Below are 22,584 nucleotides of genomic sequence, written 5' to 3' on the forward strand. Positions count from 1 at the left end.
CGCGACCTGCAATGCCCCATTCACTTTTGTCAACCTCTAAAAACTGCTACATAACACAACGGTCGTGCTACGGTAGAAAACTGGCTCTGCGCCTGTGATCGTGTGCGCTACAGTGACCTCTGATATCGACCGCCATGTAACTAGGGAAACAGGAAATATAATTCAGTGTGGATTTGAGCAGCAGCAGTAGGACTGACACTGAAATTGAGTGAGTCCTAATAACTACTCTTAATGCATTTGCAGCCGCTCAATGTTCGTGCTGTGCTCTTGCGTTTTCGAAGAGTTGTTTACTGATCATGGAGCACGTATGCATGGGGCTAGCGAAAATTATTTTGTGAGTGCATTATACGCTAACACAATTATCACATGAATAAAATTGATAAAGCTAAGAATTTTTGCTTGAGTAGAGATCCTTGCTTAGCTCCTACTCAACGCAATTATATTGCCTGCGCTAGAACTTTAATGCAGTGCTTTAGGTGCGTTTCCAATTGAAGCGAAACACGGACGGTTACGCGCAAAATTCAAATATTTCTTCCTTTCTCGAGTCATTCATAAATTATAGCAAGAGTTGTGCAGGCTTTTTGACAAAGGCTATAATTAATTTCAGCTTGATGCTGTTTCACGATAGTAATGACACAAATGTTCGTGCACACAAGCCATCTACAAAAGAGAGCATTCACATGTTGAACGCTAATAAAAATGCAAATGGTATTGTCGGTGAAGCGTTTAAGCTACTTGACGCAGTAACATACACACGCAAGAGCCGATACCACATAGTGTTGCCTTCACTGTCACAGAACGGCTTCACCGGGTATGTTCAAAAACTGGGGTACAGCTGCTTCAGATTCTCTTTAGATATCACGTACATAGTGACGGTTTTGTAAATTTCCTTCAAAACCTCAAAACTTGTCGTTTATTTTTGTATTTTTCATGCATTTGCGAAACAAGATACTCAGCTGCTTTTATAGCTCTGGTAGAACATTTCGTGTGACCACCATTTACTGGACAAAACTAGAGCACGTTAAAACCTCAACGACATATTTCCCAAACATCTAAACACGATGAATAAATCAGATATTTCATACCTTCCGGGGTAATATGAACACAGTTTGGGTTATCTCGCTGGCTTTGGCCAATTTCCCCATTCATATCTTTGCATTCATAGAATGTTCCGTTTAATTCTTTCTCTAACCTGAAAAAAAAACGCCATATGATATAACCATTCGTAGCCCCTGCGGTGGCGTTAAATCGGCGCTTTTTAAGTACTGAAGTAGCACACCTGCACTGATAATTCAACACGGAACATAATTCGGCAGCAATAGAAGCCGACAGCCATAGACACCGAAAACTACTTTAAAACTATGGTTTCTTTGCAAGACTTCACGGAGTTTCCAGACCGTGCCTGCTGTGAGCTGCTGCTTTACTGCCAAAAGGCGCATGGGCTGAACATCACTGTAATTTTTATTGTCCTTACAGGTGTCCTGCCTGCTGGCATTGTTTTCTGCAGAATTACACAGCGATGAAAGGAATGGTGCCCCATGTCCTCAATGCGACAAATATACTGTTTCTGAGGGATTGCTGTTGGTCAGCCATCTTAACTACTCAGACTCATTTTGCATATATATCGTACATGTAATCTTCCCTACTCCCAACATCCCCGTAACACTGCGGGGTACCACGGCTGGAAACGGAGCTCCGTAGTGGACGTCGCATCACCGTCCGCACCATGAATGAATGTAAGCACTAGGGATCAACGTCGTTTCCGGCTCTTACGTCACCGTCGCATGCTACGTCGCTGTCACCTTCGGTTGTCGTTGTTCAACCCAAGGATCCTGGAACTTTCTGCGGGACCGATGGCGCCGATGTTGAAGAGTGTATGGCCATGTACGAACGCGTCAGTGGAATCAACAGATGGGACCCTACGCCTATGCTGTAGCTAACCTGTTGTTCTTCCTAAGAGGCACGACCAAGGTATGGTAAGAAAACCCCGAAGAGGAGCTAACCACCTGGGACCAATGCAAACAGAAATTGACAGAGTTTGGCAAACCAGCCGGCCATAAAATTGCTGCAAAGCAGGAACTGGCATCCCGTGCCCAATCCCCCACAAACTCCTATGTGTCGTACATTCCAGGACTTATATACTAGGGCATAAATTCCATTTCTTTGGTTAATAATGTAAAAATAATTCAAGAGTGATGCATATGGCAGGAAAGAAAACTCAGTCTAGCAACTATGGCAGCATCTGCTCTTGGTTGGTCAGGCGTCGTTTTTTGCGTGCGTTTTGTTCTCAGTGTGTGTATTTGCCGAGAATACGCCTTTCCTGTTTCGGAAGACTTGTGCGTCATCTCCACCGGGACTTTTTATGGGTATATGAGTACAATCGATGCACCCCAGGGAATCCCAGGGAATTCTCCGATTGAATAGAACCTGGTCATGACTACCCTCGCTTCACTGGCGTTTGGCAGCCGAACGTACTTCGGTTACAGACGTAGGCATATCAGCTGTGTCACCTCCCAAATACATCGGCACACAGAGGGTTGGGATACACACACAAGATCGCGGTTTGCATGGAACCCGTTCCGTAAAAACGCAGTACGATGAGGACCTTCAAGGGAGCAGGCAGCCACTCTCCTCTGTTGTCAGTGCCACAATGCAGTTGCAGCTCTGCCAGTATGGCTGTAACAGCTCGCTTGGAAAAACGTTACCGGGCTAGAAAGTCCACTTCGTCGTAGTATTCCAGTGGATTCTGTCTATCAATTAGGCGCTGGGCTCGAGTCAAAGGCGGAGGCTTGTACACAGTCCCGTAAAGAAGTTCATTTGCTCGTCGAAGAAACCGCGCATAGCTTTCGAAGCTATCGTCTTCGGATAAATATCGCAAGGCCGTCATTCTCGTAGCGCGCTTTTCACAATATCAAAGCAAAAAGATATGGCACAAAACACTGTCCGCGGAACCAAACTGGATGTCAATACACGGCGGCTGGCTACCGCGGCCTTTGCTGCGCACGGCACCTACTCTAGCCGAGCGTACCACGTACAAAGTCCTGCGGAGAAGCACGCGTTCAGTTAGAGGAGCACGCTTAGGAAGCATGAAGGTAGCATTCCGGCTTGCTAAGCGCGGGGAAGCATCAAGGAGGCCCTAACGTAGTGCCGCTTAGCAAGGTACGTTCCAGAAGTGACGCCAGGTCGCCTTACAGCGTGCGAGACATCCTCAGTAAGGAAAGGAGTGTTTCAGAATCCGGGCCTTAGAGCCACCAGCCAGTCCTTGGGCTTCGCCTGTCGTCCGTGTGAAAAAGAAAGATTGTACCTGGCGTTTTCGCGTCGATTATCGCCACTCAAAGCAGATCACGCGAAAGGACGTCTACCACTACCACGCATTTATGACGCCTTGGACTGCTTGCACGGAGCTAAATACTTCTCGTCCATCGATCTTCGATACGGCTACTGGCAGATTTAAGTTGATGACATGGACCGCGAGAAGACGGCCTTCATCACGCCGCATGGCTTATTTCAGTTCAAAATCATGCCCTTTGGCATATACTATGCTCCTGAGACATTTGAACGTACTACGGACTCTCTTCTGTGAGGCAACAAACCTACAACCTGTCTTTGTTACCTTGACGAAGTTATTGTTTTTTATCCCACGTTTGGCAGTCACCTTACCCAACTCGCTGCCATTCTTGCGGTCTTCCGAAAAGCCGGCCTCCAGCTGAACTCCACGAAGTGTCAATTCGGGCGCTGTCAGATTACTGTGTTGAGACACCTCGTTGAGGCATCCGGTGTCCAACCAGATCTGGAAAAGGCTAGCGCCTTACGCAGTTTCTCTGTGCCACGTTCTGCTTCTGACGTGCGCTGCTTCGTCGGCCTGTGTTCTTAATTCCGCAGTTTCGTCAAAACTTCGCCGACATTGCTCGGCCCTTGACAGATATTCTAAAGAGCACGCCATTCTCACGGGGCCCGGAGCAGGCTTACGCGTTCCCCGCTCTTATCGAATTTCAGACCACCCCTCCCATACTTGCCCACTTTGATCCATCTGTACCGACCGAAGTCGACACTTACGCAAGCGACCATGGCATCAGCGCTGTTCTCGCCCAACAACTGAATGGTACCGAGTGCGTGATAGCTCACGCAAGCCACCTGCTGTCACATGCTGAGAGAAATTACTCCATCACCGAGCGGGAGCGCTTGGATTTAGTTTGTGCTGTCGCCAAGTTCCAGCCATATTAGTACGGCCGCACGTTTTCGGTCATCACAGACCACTGCGCACTCTGCTGGCTGTCTTCCCTCCGGGACTCGACAGGACGGCTTGGTCACTGGTCTTTGCGGCTCCACGAAGTTTAGTCTATTGTCAACTGTAAGTCTGGACGTCTGCATAAGGACGTTGACTGCCTCTCTCGTCACCTCGTGGATCCCCCTGATCCTGCTCCACATGATCAGGTGACCTGAGTGATGGCTTTTACTGACATGATTGACATGCGCGCTGAATAATAATACTGCCTATCCTTACAGTCCATCATCGGCGGAGTGCAACCTGGCAGCACTGACGCCATGTGCCGCATGTTAGTTCTGCACGACGGCATACTCTACCTCCACAATATCAACCCTGGCGGCCCTGAGTTGCTCCTTGTGCTTCGTTGTCATTCGCGATCCCTCCCTCTCGAACAACTTCACGATGCACTGACAGCGCGACACCTTGACGTTTTGCGTACATACGACCACGTACGACGCCGGTTCTTTTGGCCGGGTCTCTAACGCTCCGTGCATCGTTGTTTCGCAACTTGCGAATAGTGTCAGCCCTGGAATAAACCTCCCCTGGCAACTCTCAGACGACTCCATCCAATTGAAGTTCCCTCTGAACCGTTCTTTCGCATAGGCCTTGACCTGCTGGGCCCTTTTCCAACGACGACTATAGTGAATAAGTGGATCGCCGTCGCGACTGATTACACGACACGCTACGCGATAACAAGGGTGTTGCCTACCAGTTACGCAACAGACGTCGCCGATTTTCTCCTCCACCACGTCATTCTTCACCACGGTGCACCTCAACAGTTACTAACAGCCCGCGGCCACTCGTTCTTGTCTGGAGTTGTGGACGACCTTCTCAGCTCTTGTGCCACTGAGCACAAGCTGTGCACCACCTACCACCCACAAGCGAATGGTTTTACGGAAGGTCCCAACCGAACAATCACAGAGATGCTGTCGACGTACGTTTCCAACGATCACTGCGACTGGGACGCCACGCTGGCCTGCGTGACATTCGCGTGTAACTCACCTCGAAGTGACAGCACAGGATATTCACCCTTTTATCTTTTATATGGTCGCGACCCCACATTGTGGTTTGACGTACACCATCCTCCTTTCTGTGCCACGTGCTGCAACTGAGTACGCTCGTGAAGTCATCGATCGCGCTCACATGGCACATCAAGTCGCCCCGATCTCGTTTGTTAGCCTCACAGTATATACAAAAAGAGCGTTACGACCGGTGCCATCGTGATGTTAAGTTCGCGCCAGGTGCTTGCGTGCTCCTTTGATAACCATGTCGTCGGGTCGGCCTCTCAAAAGCTTCTCAGAAGCCTCTCAGAAGCCTCTCAGAAGCTGCTCTTTCATAAAAAGGGCCTTATGAAGTCCTACGTGAAGTTAACGACGTGAATTACGATATTGCACTGCTACACTTTAATGCATCCTCAAGCCGGACGCCTGTTGATGTCGTCCACGTTTCGCGACTCAAGCCATACTTCGCTCTCAATTTTTCGCCTACCATGCACCGAGACGGGGGGCTTCTTACGGAAGGATGAACGAAGAGAGGAAGAAGATCGCGAGACGCTGGCTTCTGTGGATTGCTGGTGGTCAGCCATCTTATGTACTGAGTCTCATTTTGTGTATATATTGTAAATATAATCTTCTATACTCCCAACATATCCGTAAGAATACGTCACCAAAAACAATGTTCCTGTGAAAGGACAAACATTTCTGTGCCTGCATGCCTAGCCTTTGGAATTTGGCGCACCGGCTTGGTCAATTTTTCCCCGAGCTAAGTGAAGTTTCATCATCATCATCATCATCATCATCATCCTTTGTACGCCCACTGCAGGGCAAAGCCTCTCCGATACTTCTCCAACTATCCCGGCCATGTGCTTATTGTGGCCATGTTGTCCATGCAAACTTCGTAATCTCGTCCGTCCACCTAACTTTCTGCCATCCCTGCTACGCTTCCCTACTCTTGGAATCCAGCCCGTAACTCTTAATGACCGTAGGTTATCTTCCCTCCTCATTACATGCCCTGCTCATGCCCATTTATTTTTCTTGATTTCAAGTAAGATGTTGACTTGCATTTGTTTCTTCACCCAACCTGCTCTCTTATTCCCTTAACGTTACGCTCATCATTATTTTTTTCATAGGTCGTTGCGTCGTCCCCAATTTAAGTAGAACCCTTTCCGCAAGCCTCCAGGTTTCAGCCCCGTAGGTGAGTACTGCTAAGACACAGCTGTTATACACTTTTCTCTTGAGGGATAATGGCAACCTGCTGTTCATGTCTGAGAATGCCTGCCAAACGCACCCCAGCGCATTTCTACTCTTCTGATTATTTCAGTCTCATGATCCGGATTCGCGATCACTACCTGCTCTAAATAGATGTATTCCCTTACCACTTCCAGTGCCTCGCTACCTATCGTGAAGTTTACTGTTGCGCTATTTCCATAATCAGCTTGCTTTGGTTGGCGCATACACCATGGAAGCCGTGTCCTAGTGAAACGTGCAAATCCTTGAGGCAGTTTAATGCGCGGTCATGGAGATCACGTGGAGCCGGTTTGCATGTCGTCCCTTCTCACTTGCAGGGAAATAATCACTGACGCAAAAGGCTGCGAAGATTCTAGTCCTTCGCATGACATTTCCTTATCCGCGTCACGAAAGCTTCGCTTCTAAGTTTCTAGCATGTCGGTTCCATCTAGGTATTTTTGCGATAGAAATTATATAGACACTCCAGGCGCATTTCTGCCTTGACGTTAATTCCGTGTGACGTCCTTGGGCGACAACATCGTCGCCGCGCTCCATATGCGTAACGTGCGAGTGAAAACGTGCGAGGGTGCGCCAACGATGACGGCTCAATTTCGCGGACGTAAGGCATAAAAGCGAGGGGGTAACGCGCCATCTTCCATCGAGCGCAATGCACCAGGGGAGTGGGGAGGGGGGTGGTCTACTTTGGCGGCTGCTGTGTATGGCGCTGCCGCGCGGGCGACATCTTGAATGCGATCTGCAATGCAGCCAGAGTACGGCGAGTGCTGATTGCCTTGTGTGCGCTATTTTTTCGCCGCTTCGCTTGCGTAGATGCGAAAGGGACCACGAAGGTGAATTGCCTCGCTGCAGCTGCCGCGCTTCGGAACTCTTGCACTTTGACGGCGAGTTTCCGCGGTCATGGAGTGAGATGTGTTCATGCTTGATTGTCCGAGCGTGACACCATGCTTGTTAATTTAGATAGCAAGCTAATCTTTACACGCTTAGACGGCCGATAAAGCTACTATCCTTATTTTGTATAGCAGTCTACTAATCTGCTATCACAATCGTCGCTTCGCCTTTTGGACAAAACTGGGACTTTCTTTATCCTTAATGTAGCCTGGAAGGCAAACGTTTCTGTCCTGTTTACTTGTACCTTAATGAGCCAACGGCTGAAATAGAGACTGCTCAGATAAGCTTGAACGGGAAATATATCAAAGTATAGGCCCCTGTACTTTCCTGCATATGTGTGTTTTATTTGTACTTTACTCCGTTCTTTTTCGTAGTCATTGTCTATACTATATCAGCAGATTATGGCTTATTTCTAAGCATCTTTTTGAACAAGCACTTATAGTAGCGAATGGCCCACGCTGAAGCGCCACATAAGTCACACCTGGTTAGATACCTAGTGAAGTATAAGAAATGCTTTATTTACTTTTCTGTACAACCTTGACACTGCATGTTCTTGCGTTGCCCTTTTCTTTTAGGCGCACATGCTTCGCTTCTCACATGTAGCGCGAACACGCAGCGCATCCATCAGCCGTTTCGCCATCGTGGCCTTTTTAGGCCGCTCCTGTATTGCGGCATGGCTTAGAATATTCGGCGCAGATTAAATTTATGAGCCGAGGCACCTTGTGTATTTTTGTGATTTCTTCTGTTCCACTTACAGTACTGATTACTACAATTTACACCCACAAACCCTGACAGAAACCTTATCACTGATATTTAAAGCAAACATGCTCTGTCGTGCATCTTTTTGTGCTGGGTGGTGTTTTTTGATGGCGCTTAAGGAAAAGTTTTTCAAGTGGAGGCTCGCGCCGATTCTTCGCAGCAGGTGAGAAGGTAGTTTTAGGTAGTTACTAGAGCATGATCACATGAAGTGATCTTGCTCTAGTAATGAAATACATGGCCAATTAGAAAACGAAAAGCGATTGCTCCCAATTAAAACACCACGTTCTGCTGTATAATGACGTGATATGTAATAAAATCTACCGGGATCCTGAGGCTTCGTCCTAAAACTTTTAACACCAACACACATGTCAACCAATTGCCGTAAACAAAACTAACCATCTAAAACTTGTGGGGATTCTGAGAAAAGCGGTTCTTCTTGTTCCCTGTATATGCTATTATTTTATTGTGCCGCTCGCAAGATGTCTGGGCCTTCCCTTTTAGGACATTTGTACAACATTTTTTTTTCATCTTCGTTGCAATTTTCCCGCTAAGGGCATATTTCGCCGTGCAAGAGAGTGGAGAGGAGAGTTCGTCGCCCAAATTGAATTTTTCTTTGAAACATACGTGCTGTTCACTGGAATGGTGATGTGTGGCGTTTTATGGCGCAAGTGCTAGGTATGGCCAAAGAGCGCCATGACAAATGTAATGTTTACAGCGCATTGTGAATGGTGTAGACAATGAATTCCTCATGATATATCTGAGATGGCTGTAAAGAGGCCTAAAATCTGTTGCTGCGGATGGCGTAAAATATATTGTTGCTAAAATAATGACACTTAGTAGTGCTGTGGGCTATGGCAATGGGGTTTCGTTAAAGGCATGATGAGGCATAACGTTGACACTTAAGCTTCAAGAAATTCTTTGAGTACAGGGGCTCTTATACGTGCGCTAAACATTCCCTGGCCAAATTATTTGCAGAGTGTCAGTTTCAGCTAAAAACTCTAAGACTAGTCTCGGATTAAAAAGCGGTTCATTGCTAAGCAAAAATTTCGGGTGAAGAGGAATATTTTGGCGATATGCAGAAATGAAATACCTTTTTATCTGTGCTTCTATTGCAGGGCATTGAATAAGAACGGGCAGGACTGTGAGATTTTGGCCACACTTACTGCAAGTCGGAGGATACCCCCCAGTCAAGAGGTAAGAGTGGGTGCCGTAAGTGTGTCCTATTCTTAATCGGCCAAGGAGCACTTCGTGATATCGTGATGTTCTCTCTGATACCCAATATCCTAATTTGGGTTTTATCAAGTGCAGTTTATTTGATATCTGAGCATTCCACTGTTGCTACCAGTGTATTTTCAGATTGTGACGCAAGTATGCTTTAAGATCTGTGGCTGGGATGGGTATGTTTATATCCGTGTCACTAAAAGCTACTGAAGTAGCTTTCTCGTCAGCAGCTTCGTTGCCTTATATACCACAGTGGCCAGATACCCAGCATAGGATGATCGTTTATTTAGCACTATAAGCTGAGCATAGCAATGTATACGGTTCATTAAAGACAGTGTTTTTATGTATACGTGCATTCATTAGAGCTCGGACTACACTCAATGAGTCTGTGTGCACAATAGCCTTAGTCAGATTCGTTTGCTTGATGCGCTTTATTGCAGGGAGTATTGCATACGCTTCCGCTGTAAAAATACATGTATGTGGGTTCAATGTACCGGATATTAAAAATGCTGGTCCTAGTGCTGCGTGAGCAACACCAGAAGGGGACTTGGAGGCATCCGTGTAAAATTCAGCACAAGAATACTTCTCCTGAAGCTCAAGAAAATGTGAGCGTTTGTGTACCTCAGGTGCTCGTTTTTATATTTCTGCAAGCGACACGTCACACTCGATAGTCTTCCACTCCCAAGGCGGTGGAAGCCGCGTAGTTGCCACTATGACATTCTTTAAAATCGACGCGCCCGTTTCTTCGGACAATGCTTCCAACCGAAGAGACAGAGGAGGTCTAGTGCCTGGGCGGTTACAGAAAAGCCTAGCCGTAGACAGGTCGTGAATAACTGAATGACATGGATGATGCAAATCTGATTTCACTTTGAGGGCGTAAGAAAGACTTTAATATGTTCTTTGAAGATGTAGGGACCATTCGTTAGATTCAGCATACAGGCTTTCTATAGGGCTAGTCCTGAACGCACCAGTAGCGAGACGGATACCCAAGTGGTGGACGGAATCGAGCATCTTCAAAGCACTAGGCGTCGCAGAGTTATACACAATGGCTCCGTAGTCAAGGCGTGACCGTATAAGGCTTTTGTAAAAGCTAAAAAGGCATCTTCTGTCACTTCCCCAAGATGTGCGGGACAAGAGCTTCAGTAGATTCATTGTCCTCGAGCATTTCATTTTCGTATATTTTAAGTGTGGGATAAAAGTTAGTTTGGAGTCTAAAATGAGGCCTAGAAATTCATGTTCATGACTAACAGATAGCCGTTCTCTATTAAGATCAATAACGGGCTCCGGTATTACCCCTCTCTTATTGAAGAAAAGAATGCATGTAATTTTTTGAGGGTTTAGTTTAAAGCCGTTCTCGTCTGCCAACTTAGATAACTTATTCAGGCCAAGCTGCACTTGTCGCTCGCAGATACTAAGATTACATGACTTGTAACCAATTTGGATATCATCCACGCATACGGAATAAGACATTGCACATGGTATAATAGTATGGAGCGAATTCATTTTTACAAGGAATAAAGTACAGCTCAGCACTCCACCTTGTGGCACACCTGTTTCCTGAGTAAATAGACGAGATAGGACATTACCAATACGTACATGAAATGTGCGGTTGCACAGATAACTTTGAATCACCTTTAGCAATTTGCCTCGGATGCCCATTCCAGCTAGATCACGAAGAATTCCGAAACGCCAAGTAATATCGTATGCTTTCTCCATGTCAAAAAATACTGACACGAAAAACTGTTTGTGCACAAAGGCATCCCGGATATTTTTCTCGATACGGACAAGTTGATCTGTTGTGGATCTATGTTCCATGAAGCCCCGCTGCAAGGGATCTACTATCTTGTTACTTTCTAAAAAATGCACCAAGCGACGGTTAATAATTTTCTAAAAGAACTTGCATAGGCAGCTTGTTAGGGCTATAGGCCTATAGCTGCTGACCGAAGACGGGTCCTTGCCCTCTTTCAGAATAGGGATTAAGACTGTTTGCCTCCAGGCTGGCAGAGAATATGGCGTTAAAAAGAGAGAGGAGTGTTTTGTGTGCTTCGGGATGTAGGTATTGAATCATCTCGTAAATCATTCGATCGGTTCCAGGAGCTGATTTACTACAACTATGTAGTGCAGCCTGAAATTCAGCCATATTGAAAGGATGGTTGTAGGATTCATTGCTCTTTCGTTTTAGGTCCAGAGGCAGTCTCTCAGCTTGTTTCTGGTATCTAAGGAATGCATCGGAGTAAAGCAATGGGCTAGAAATATTTTCAAATTGTGCCTCTAGAGAGTCCGCTTGGTCCTGAAGAGTATTTCCTTGCATGTTTACTAATGGTAGAGGATGAGTTTGCCGATCTTTGATTTTATTCACTCTGTTCCAGGCTTTTCGTTCGTCAGTATGAGAGTTGATGCTAGAAATATATCTCTGCCAGCTTTCCCTTTTGGCACGGCGCCGCGTTCTTCTACCCTCAGACTTTATTTTCTTGAAAATTATCAAGTTCTCTGTAGTTGGAGAGTCTCGAAGGTTGTTCCGAGCTTTATTTTGATTTGTACGAAAGTAATTAGAAGTGAAGAGGAGACAGGAAAGATGGAAAAGTGGGAGAGAAAGACGAAGATTGGAGAGGAGGACAGGAAAAGGCGACTGCCGATTTCCTCCAGGTGGGTCAGTCTGGAGGTGCCGTCTATGTGAAGCCGAGGCCGAAGAGGTGTGTTGCCTACGCCGGGGGGCCTTAAAGGTCCAAACACCCAGCATCGGCTCAACCCCCAGCATCCCCTTTTCTCCAGACACGGCTAAGCCGCGCACGGCTACACGTGGGAGGGTCCAACCCTCGTGTGCTCGGGTACGTGGTGTTGCAACATACCAAACGCCTGCTTGCGCAGACGCCTCTGCGGGGGTGTTCATTGGAAGATTTGGTGCCTGTGAGAGTACAGATGCTACGGTTAGGTGGTGGTGCTGTATCATTGTATCAACGACCTCTATACTCTACCTCAGTATCACTTTCCTTACAGTACTGTGGAAGCTGCAGGCCGTCTTAGCTAATAGAGAGGAAAACAGTCCATCAAGAGGTATTCATCCGGGCCTTGTCTCACTATCGTGTCAATGCATCTTATTCTGGTACGTTGATGTAACAGATGATTTGGCGCTGTGGCGTAAGCCAAATTTACACGAATGTGGCAACGGGTATTTGCTTCACATATACTCTTTCCCAGCAGTTTTTTGCAGGCTTGATAGTCAACAGTAACGGTCATCGCCCCTTTAAATATGGTCGCCCACGCGCCATCGTCTGTTCTGTATGGAGTTATCGAGTTGGCAGTTGATAGCCACCGTTACCGCCACCGTGTCTTACAAGTTGAAAGTGTTTTGTATATTCTGTTGTGTTGCATAGAAACAACCTTGGTTACACTAGTTGGCGCCTACAACTGAACGCAAAACATAATTTGCTTTTGAAGCATTTATGAATTGTCGCAGCGTGAGGATGCACGGCTAATATTGTTTCGCACCCATGACCTCATGGTTGACTGTGCATCTCCGCTCCTCGCTACAGTGGGTTCAAAGCCACATTGGCACCCTTTACCGAGTGGTTATCCAAACGTGCACAGAGGCGGCCACCGAACCGACACTCAACGTCTTTATAGGGTGAACTATCCTGGGGAAGGAGCCTACGTCGTGCAAGTGCCATCGAACACTGTGGACAGAATAAAACAATTAAAAAGGTGGTCTGGGCATCTAATACGGCTGCAGTTTCGCCTGTAACATCAAGATCGCGTGTAAGCTGAAGTCACTCTTGGTTTGTGGGGAAACAAAACTTTCCATGTGGTGTAGTCCCGTTATAGCCGGGCATCAGGTCGGCCGCACGCTTGTTTCTATTTTACCGGAAGGCAGCTCTGCTTTCTGCGTGAGCTCGGCGAATGCTCCACACAATAACATGTGCGGTTAGAGAAGAAGAAGGGCATCTTATATTTTAATCCTCCGCTCAACTGGGACGACACGTTTTTCTCTATGTAGCTCAAAAAGTCAAAAGTGGTCTTGTCCTGTACTTACGTATCTTCTTTCTTGGTGTAGGCGAGTAATAATCCAATATTGTCACCTTCTTGGCTCTTTCTGTGTAACTTTATGCAAGCATCGACCTTATGATGTCCTTTAAGAAGGTAAAAACCATACAACCACCAATCTCCACGCGTTTGGAACACCTGAAAAAAAAACGTTTGGCAGGTGTTTCTATCTTGTAACACAATAAGGCGAAAGCTTGCTGCGCATTTGGTAATACATAAGGTTGTACAATCGGGGTTGTCGTAGCTCGGCTTCTTCCTCTCGTCGTACCGGTCGTTGTTCCGCTTCTCGCTTCCACGTTTTGGCATCCGCCTAACTTCGGCACCATGCTCGTGTAGACGCATCGGGACGCGCTTTTTCCACTGTGGCGTTCTTGCCCGGCCGTCCTCGCGAGCCGAGAGAGCGTGCACGCTCCTCCGTCCCTGGCCGCCAACAACCGCAGCAGCCCCTCCGACTGTGACGCCAATGCGCAGAACAGTCGCGCCCGCTTTTCTACGCAACATCTGGCCCGACAGCAGTTACTAAAGTTAATGTTCGGCAGACCCTTAACGCTACTTGCTTGCGGAAATGCGAAAACATTATACTGTTTGTAGACATCGGAACGTCATCAACGTGTTCATTTTTACACTCATGATGTGGCGCCACCTCTTTCGCACCATCACGTGCGCCACCCAATGACGTAACGCAGTAGGCCACACTTTAAGTGAGAGAGATGGCTGTGACGTGACTTGTTAAATCGCGCACGCACTAGGAACACCGTTATAGTAAGCGAGAACCATGGAACAACGATGGCTTCAAGGAAGCGCGCACGTCTCGCACCCTGGAGGCCAGGGTACGATATCCACCCACACCGAAATGTACCCAATTTTGTTTTCAAAGCCACTAATTCACTTTGTTATCAGGAAGCTCGCAGAGAAATGTGACATCAATCAGAGCGTTTTTCGACGTGTTTTTATTACTCTTTGCAGCCTCGGTCATTTTTCCTCACGGCGCAGTTTCGCCAATGTCAACCGCTCACATAGACACCTAAGGCTTTCGGAATAAATTATTACGTTATTAGCACTTCAACTGGAAAGGAATGGCTTGCATATTTCATGGCACTTTATGTTATTGTCGCGGCGTAGGAACCGTGTTCCGAGAGAAACACAAGGCGAAAACGTTATTCGAAAAAATAGCCATAATAATTGGATGCATTGTTGCCGAGGAAGCAAAGGCATACTAGATAGTATGCTTTCTCCAGCTGCCCCGGAATGGTGGTAGTCCCGGGTCCGAGTCACGGACCAGGACGAATTTTTCTTCAACCGTGAAGCTTTTCTTTCGAGAAACCCGTATGGGTTTTCTTTGCAGCACTTAGCTACGTTTGCATGGATGCCTCATTTACCCTTTATTAATTACTTCTCTAGACCTTGCGGGATTCCGCCAAACTATTACGTCAAACTCTTGCTTTTGCTTTTGAGTTGTTGACACATTCGACTTCGCCTGCCATAAGCCAGAAAACATGTTGAGTGGATGAAGGGGACATCGTATCAGCTTCATCAGATATACTACATACTCACAATAGTCACAAAGCGGACATGTATTCTGTGTAGGTTGATCATAGAAAGATAACACAGGCAACAGTTAACTGCTTGGCCTAAAGGCATTCCCTTGCATGCGTCTACCGCAGACCCTATTTGCAAAACTACAACCGACCCTTAGACGCTTCCAATGACTCGAAATGGGGGTTGCTTGCTATGCCAGAATCTGAGATAATCATCATGGATTCTCAGTGTTCAGCTCGGTGTTGATCAATTTCCTAATTTACAGGCAACTTGTGAAATGCCGATAACTCAGAGCTCAAATCAAACTTATTGTCAAGGAAAGCATTAGAATCAAAACAAAGATGCGCCGTGAAACACACCATCAAGTCCACTAACAGCGTTTCGGAGCTGTTCTACTCCATTCCGCTTAGCTGCGACAAACTGTACATTGGAGAGACAAGATAACGTTTTAACGACAGAGGGCAGCAGCAAAAATTAAATCTTAAGAAATGCACTGCATTGCACAGAGTGAGGCACCTTTCCGTGTATTTTTATTTTTTTGCTCGACTGAGTTCATCGGGAGACAACTAGCCAAACTTAAAAGGAAAGTATAGAGGCGTTTCATGCGAAACGCGAATGCGTGATGGTAGTCAGCTTGACATCAATTTGCCTTCACGAAAAAAATTGCTGTTGCATGGCTGCCTCGTTCTGTGTAGATTATGCATAGATATTGTCACAGACAAAGCCACAAAGGACTTCGGTCGACGCTGGAGATCTCTTTATTGATCGCTGTCCTGGCACGTTCGTCGTTCTCTTCTTCTGCGAGCCACCCAACATGCCTAGCATGTGGCACCGAATTGCACCGTGTGGCTGTCAGCTGTGTCGAGGTCGTGGCATTACCCCCCTCCCTAGGAGCATCGTCTCGATGCGGAACATTGATGCACTGCAGATTGCCACGGGGATACTGTTAAGAGAGACGCAGATGGTGAGAGAGGTGCTGAGCTTTGCGTTCAGCGGTTGTTGTATAACTTCAGTCGAGAGACGTGAACGACATCGGACAGGGGTGGGCGTCGGGGACGGTGCGGGGTGCCTTCTCCTTCAGGAATCACTTCGTATGTGACGTCGCCGAGTCGTTGAACGATCCTGTAAGGTCCAAAGTAGCGGCGCAAAAGCTTCTCCGACCGACCACGCTGGCGGATTGGTGTCCACACCCATACTTTGTCACCGGGTTGATAAGTGACGTCGCGGTGACGAAGATTGTAGCGGTCGGCGTCATTTTGTTGTTGGTAGCGGATACGCATTCGTGCGAGCTGGCGCGCCTCTTCGGCGCATCGAGCAAATTCGGCAGCATCAGTGACAACATTAGAGCAGCAGGTGGGTAAAAGCATTGCGTCCAACGTTGTGACAGCTTCCCGGCCGTGCACCAAGCGAAAAGGGGTGAAGCCGGTAGTTTCTTGAACGGCAGTATTGTATGCAAACGTAACATATGGGAGAACGTCGTCCCAGTTCTTGTGGTCGACGTCAACATACATGGAAATCATATCAGCGATCGTTTTGTTTAGCCTCTCTGTGAGCCCATTCGTCTGGGGATGGTAAGCAGTGGCTTTGCGGTGAACTGTACCACTGAGAAGCATGATATCTTCTGTGAGCTTCGCTGTAAATGCTGTGCCCCGGTCGGTTATAACCACTCTAGGGGCACCGTGGCGGAGTACGATACCATGTACAAAGAAGGTCGCAATATCATTAGCGGTGCCTCGTGGGAGAGCTCTGGTTTCAATGTATCGTGTAAGGTAGTCTGTGGCAACAGCAATCCAGCGGTTACCAGCCCTCGACGTGGGGAATGGTCCAAGCAAATCTATGCCAACCTGCTGAAAAGGGATCCTCGGAGGATCCACGGGATGGAGAAGTCCAGCAGGACGCACGGGTGGTGTCTTGCGTCTCTGGCAGTCGCGGCATGTCTTCACGTATTGCTTTACGTCACGGCGAAGGTTAGGCCAGAAGTACTTTTGGCGTATGCGTGAAAACGTCCGTGCGAAGCCCAAGTGGCCCGAAGATGGCTCGTCGTGAGAGGCCCGCAGAATGTCGTCACGTAGTGAAGACGGCACTACAAGGAGGCAGGCGGTTGCGGTCGAGTGAAAACCTAATTTGTAGAGCACGCCATCGCGGAGAAAAAAGGAGGATAACTTGCGCATAAACATACGAGGCGGCTCTGGTAGACGGTTCTCAAGGTAGTCGATGAGCGGCCGGAGTTCTGAATCATCGCGCTGTTGCTTGCTGATGTCTGATGCTGTGATAATGGACAGAAATGCGTCCTCTTCATCAAAGTCGTTTGGCGACGGTTGAAGTGGAGCACGTGACAGGCAGTCGGCGTCGGTGTGTATACGCCCGGACTTGAATACTATCGTCATATCGTATTCTTGCAAGCGAAGACTCCAGCGTGCAAGACGGCCAGATGGGTCCTTCAGATTGGCGAGCCAGCACAATGAATGGTGATCTGTCACAACTCGAAACGATCGGCCGTACAAATATGGTCGGAACTTAGTAATTGCCCACACCACAGCCAAGCATTCCTTTTCCGTAGTGGAATAGTTCCTTTCAGCTGGAGACAAAGTGCGGCTTGCGTATGCAATCACGCGTTCGACTCCATCCTGCCAGTGGACGAGGACGGCACCAAGGCCAACGTTGCTGGCATCCGTGTGCAACTCGGTGTCACTGTCTTCGTCAAAGTGTCCTAGAACAGGAGGTGTGCGCAGACGTTTCCGGAGTTCACAGAAGGCTTCTTGTTGGTCCTGCTCCCAGACAAACGGAACATTATCCTTAGTCAACCATTGCAAAGGTTCGGCTATCCGTGAAAAGTTAGCCACGAAGCGTCGATAATATGCGCAAAGCCCTAGAAAACGGCGGAGTTCGTGTTTGTTCGAAGGTGTTGGAAACGAAGCAACAGCAATGGTTTTGTCGGGGTCTGGTCGAATGCCCTCGTAGCTGATGACGTGGCCTAAAAATTTGAGTTCGTCATACCCGAAATGGCATTTTTCAGGCTTTCAAGACAGACCAGCAGTACGAATTGCGGCAAGAACTGCTTGTAAACGCTGGATGTGCTGCTCAAAAGTTTCTGAGAACACAACGATATCGTCTAAATAGACAAGGCATGACTGCCACTTCAGACCTGATAGAACCGTGTCCATCATGCGCTGAAAAGTAGCAGGCGCAGAGCACAATCCGAAAGGAAGGACCTTGAATTCGTAGAGTCCGTCAGGCGTAATAAATGCGGTTTTCTCACGGTCACGCTCATCAACCTCTATTTGCCAGTAGCCGCTGCGAAGGTCCATCGATGAGAAGTATCGAGCATGTCGAAGGCGGTCCAAAGAGTCGTCGATGCGGGGAAGGGGATAAACGTCCTTCTTCGTAACGTTGTTAAGCTTGCGATAGTCAACGCAAAAACGCAGTGTGCCGTCTTTCTTTTTCACCAGAACCACAGGTGACGCCCATGGACTGGTGGAGGGCTGTATGATATCGTCAGTAAGCATTTGTTGGACTTGATTTCGAATGGCGTCTTGCTCTTTACGAGAAACACGGTAGGCACGTTGGCGCACAGGTCTTTCATTCGGATTTGTAATAATTCTGTGTTTCGCAATAGGCGTTTGGTTGACCTTCGATGTTGAAGCGAAACAGTCCGCAAAAGACTGTAAAAGGCTCCAAATGCTAGCCTGTTGTTCAACTGATAATTTAGAATTCACATCAATATTGTTGTTGGCTGGTATGTCACAGTTAGAATCTTCATCAGTGTGTCCTACAGTTAAACAAGCGGGAAAGTCACTGACTGGCTCCAAATAGGCAATGGCAGTTCGTGGGGCGAAGTGCTGGTATTCACGACTGAAATTGGTCACTAAAATCTGAGCAGTCCGTGACGACAGCTGCAAGATGCCGCGGGCTACGCAAACCTGTCGCGCCAACAAGACTGACAGATTGCCTTCAGCGATTCCGAGACGGGGAGGATCATCGTCTGTTTCTACGGTGATCAACGCAGTACTCCTGGGTGGTAAAGTAGCACAGTCACCCTAAACGCGTAACACCGTGGACTGTGGGTGGTAGTCGCCCGAATGAGTTGCGTGTTCGCTGGAAAAAGTGACAAGTAACTCGCGAAGGTTGATGATTGCGCCGTACTCCCGAAGAAAGTCCATGCCGAGTATGACCTGCCTGGAGCACTCGGCCAGTATAATAAATGAACCGACAAATGTGGCCTCACGAATTTGTATCCTCGCAGTGCATTTGCCGATCGGCGTGAGAACATGACCGCCGGCTGTACGGAGTTTAAGTCCTGGCCATGGTGTCGTCACCTTGCGAAGTGCAGTAACCAGTTGTCCGCTCATGACAGAATAATCGGCACCAGTATCGACAAGAGCGGTTACCGGGTGGTTATCTACAGAAACAAGTATGTCGGCTGAAACAGGTTCACGGTTTTCGCAGGAAGGTGTCGAAGGTACGCAGTCGTCGTTGTCGTCATCGTTATCGTCGTCGTCGTCGACGCCGTCGTCGGGGGGTCGCAGCGGAGGATCTTTCGAAGTGCGTTGGACAGCGGCCCCACCCCCAGAGGTCGCTGTTCTTAGTTTCCCCGACTTGGGCTCGTGGCCCGGTTTCCCACGGAAGCGGAGAACGTAGTGTAGCGGCTAGGTGACGCCGATCGTCGAGGAGGTGGTGATCGTGACTGGCGCCTCTGCGGAGACGGAGATCGGGTCGTTGGCAGGGACTGTTCAACCGGTGGGAACTGCGCGTACGGCAACGAAGGTTGACTGGCCAGATATTGCTGGATTTCTCTCGGGCGCTCTCCCTCACGTGGGCGACGAGCGCCGGGGTGATAGCCCTGGAGTCCTATTCTTCGGTAGTAGCAGGCACGGTACAAGTGGCCCGCTTCGCCACAGTGGAAGCAGAGTGGCTGATAGTCCGGTGTGCGCCACACGTCTGACTTTCGCGTATTGATTCGGGGGCTCGTGGACCCGTATATATTTGTACGTGAAGCTTGGCCCTGGAAGTGGCACAGCGGTTCTTCAGAGGAAGGCGGGTTACGGTGGTTCTCGGGTTGCGATGGTAGCCTCACTGCTTGTGCATAAGTCAGTACGGGGGCGGCTTCAGGTCTGGTTTGCACGAATGGCTGTGCCGCCTGGCGGACTTCTTCGCGGACGATATCTGTGAGGGACGTTACGGTTGGTTGAAATCGTGCTCCCTGTAGTCGATCGAGCTCCTCACGCACGACACTACGCACAAGCTCTCGAAGCGCATTGGTGTCATAGGGCAACGAGAGAGAAGACGCTGATCCCAGGCTGATTTGGCGATCGTAGGCTGAGGAACGTTGCTGAAGGGCTCGCTCCATTGTCGTAGCCTCACTGACGAACTCGGCTACTGTACCTGGAGGCCTTCGCATCAGTCCAGCAAACAGCTGTTCTTTCACTGCCCGCATCAGCAGGCGTACTTTCTTAGCTTCTGTCATGCCAGGGTCAGCACGCTTGAAAAGCCGCGACATGTCCTCGACGAACATGGCGACGCTTTCGTTCGGCCTTTGAACCCTGTTCTGAAGGGCTTGCTCTGCTCGTTCTTTTCTTGCGGGGCTGCTGTACGTATCGCGTATCTGCTGCTGAAATTCTTGCCAGGTGGTAATGGATGGCTCGTGGTTAGCGAACCATGTTCGGGCAGAGTCCTCTAGGGCGAAGTACACGTTCCGTAACTTTTTCTGCTCGTCCCAATAATTGACGTCAGCCACACGATCAAAGTCGTCAAGCCAGTCTTCCACGTCCTCAAAAGGCTCACCATGGAACGGCCGCGGCCAGCGTGGGGTGTGGAGAACCAGCGACGCAGGAAGCTGTCCCGTACCGTACGTCTCCTGTGTCTGGCTTGCGGTTGTGATGGACATCCTCGGCAGATCTTGCAGGCCGTATTCCGGAGGCAGTCTTTGAAGCCGTCGGCTTTTGCGTAGGTTGTCCACTTCCAGTTCCTGGGGGTCAGAGTACATAGACGCGTACCCCGCACTTCCACCAGTTTGTCACAGACAAGGCCACAAAGGACTTCGGTCGACGCTGGAGATCTCTTTATTGATCGCTGTCCTGGCACGTTCGTCGTTCTCTTCTTCTGCGAGCCACCCAACATGCCTAGCATGTGGCACCGAATTGCACCGTGTGGCTGTCAGCTGTGTCGAGGTCGTGGCAATATGTGCGTCAGGGATAAGTTTTCTGTTCTTTTAGATCGTGACAATTATGTTGACTATTCTGACTAGTCGTCTAAGATAGCCGAGCTTTGAGGCTCGAGAATGGCTTGCGGCGTTCCTCTGGTTTTGACGCCAGTGCCGTAGAAAGGCGTGGTCCTGTGAGACACGTGCGCGGCTCTGAATCGCATCTAGGTCAAAAGCCGTGGCACCCTTCTAGTGCCCGAGACATGCAGAAAAGTCGCCGCACTTGCGCAAAACGCTGTCAGGGTCCCATTGCAGCGGAACCCAACGCACTGCCGCTTGCTCGACAGCAAGCGCGCCGGTAGCAACAGCCGCCTGTTGACTACGTCCCCCCAACAACAGCACCCCGACCCGCGTATTGCACTAGGAGTGAAGCTACCGATGATCACCGCATGGGATATTTTGTTGGAGCCACATGCTTGGTTGGTACGGCTGCGTGTCGGATGCGCGTCGACGGAAGGCTCTGATTCGGTCTCGCAGCTACAAAAAGCTGCGGAGAAATGGAGGTCCTCGAGCACTGCTCCTGTAGTGCCGTGCTTTCAAGGAGTCGTGGCATTAGCTCTTAAGCTGCTGCCGGACGGATAGGCTACCGACCGAGAGCGCGGAGGCGCTCTTATGACAACGCGGTCCTTCTCGCCCGCGGGAAGCAGCTCACAAAATACGGTTGTGACCAAAACACCTGACCCAACAGTGAGAGTGAGGGCGGGGCTGGCTGCGAAACTTTTTTTGAGAAGCCACTGGACACGAGAACTAAGGATAAGTATTCACCTAATAGCTTGGTTTTTTTATAATAAATGGTTCCGTTAGTTTCTATACCCTTTGTGTTATTCCTTCTCGTCCTTTCACTCCAATGTCCCGACTCCCCAACTGCTAACTACCATTGAGGCATAAAAGATGGCTCTAGACAGCTACAGTGCAGGCAAGAATAGGTCACTTCTCTTGAGTTTCCATGATTTGTTTTAATTATCCTAATAGGCAGGGCCAAACTACGCCTACTGCGGCTTGCAGATGCAGTCCGCACAATGTTCGCACAAGTGAGTATACTATGCCGTCAGCTAATAATAATTATACACGATAGAGCTAATTAAACAGACCTACGTTGTCAGGCCTGTGTATAAAAGGAGGCTATGACAAAGCAATTGAATGAACAGAAACACACGTGCCTTCGGGGCAGCTTAGTGGATATGGCATTGCTCCACTGAGTTCGATGTTGCGGATTTGATTCCCATCTCGGCGACCTCACATGGATTGGGCCAGGTGAAAAAAACGCTTGTGTACATAGATTTCGGTTCACTTTAAAAAACCCATGTGGTAAAAATTAATCCCGATTCCTCCATTATGGCATGCCACATAATGAGGTCGTGTTTTGAGCATAATAGGCGCATCAGTTACTTTTAAGGGGATTATTAGCCTTAGGATGCTTTTCGCAA

General features: G+C 48.5%; 1 long non-coding RNA gene across 1 annotated transcript in view; it reads left to right on the forward strand.

Annotated features, from left to right (window-relative positions):
* Nucleotides 1–22,584, forward strand: part of LOC139056961 (uncharacterized) — a 161,427-nt gene that overhangs the window by 58,886 nt on the left and 79,957 nt on the right. The window contains exon 2 of the long non-coding RNA XR_011512470.1: nucleotides 9,273–9,351. This is a non-coding gene — a long non-coding RNA (uncharacterized lncRNA). The remainder of the gene's footprint in view (nucleotides 1–9,272; nucleotides 9,352–22,584) is intronic.

This window comes from Dermacentor albipictus, chromosome 3 (assembly GCF_038994185.2).
Source record: "Dermacentor albipictus isolate Rhodes 1998 colony chromosome 3, USDA_Dalb.pri_finalv2, whole genome shotgun sequence".
Lineage (NCBI taxonomy): Eukaryota > Metazoa > Arthropoda > Arachnida > Ixodida > Ixodidae > Dermacentor > Dermacentor albipictus.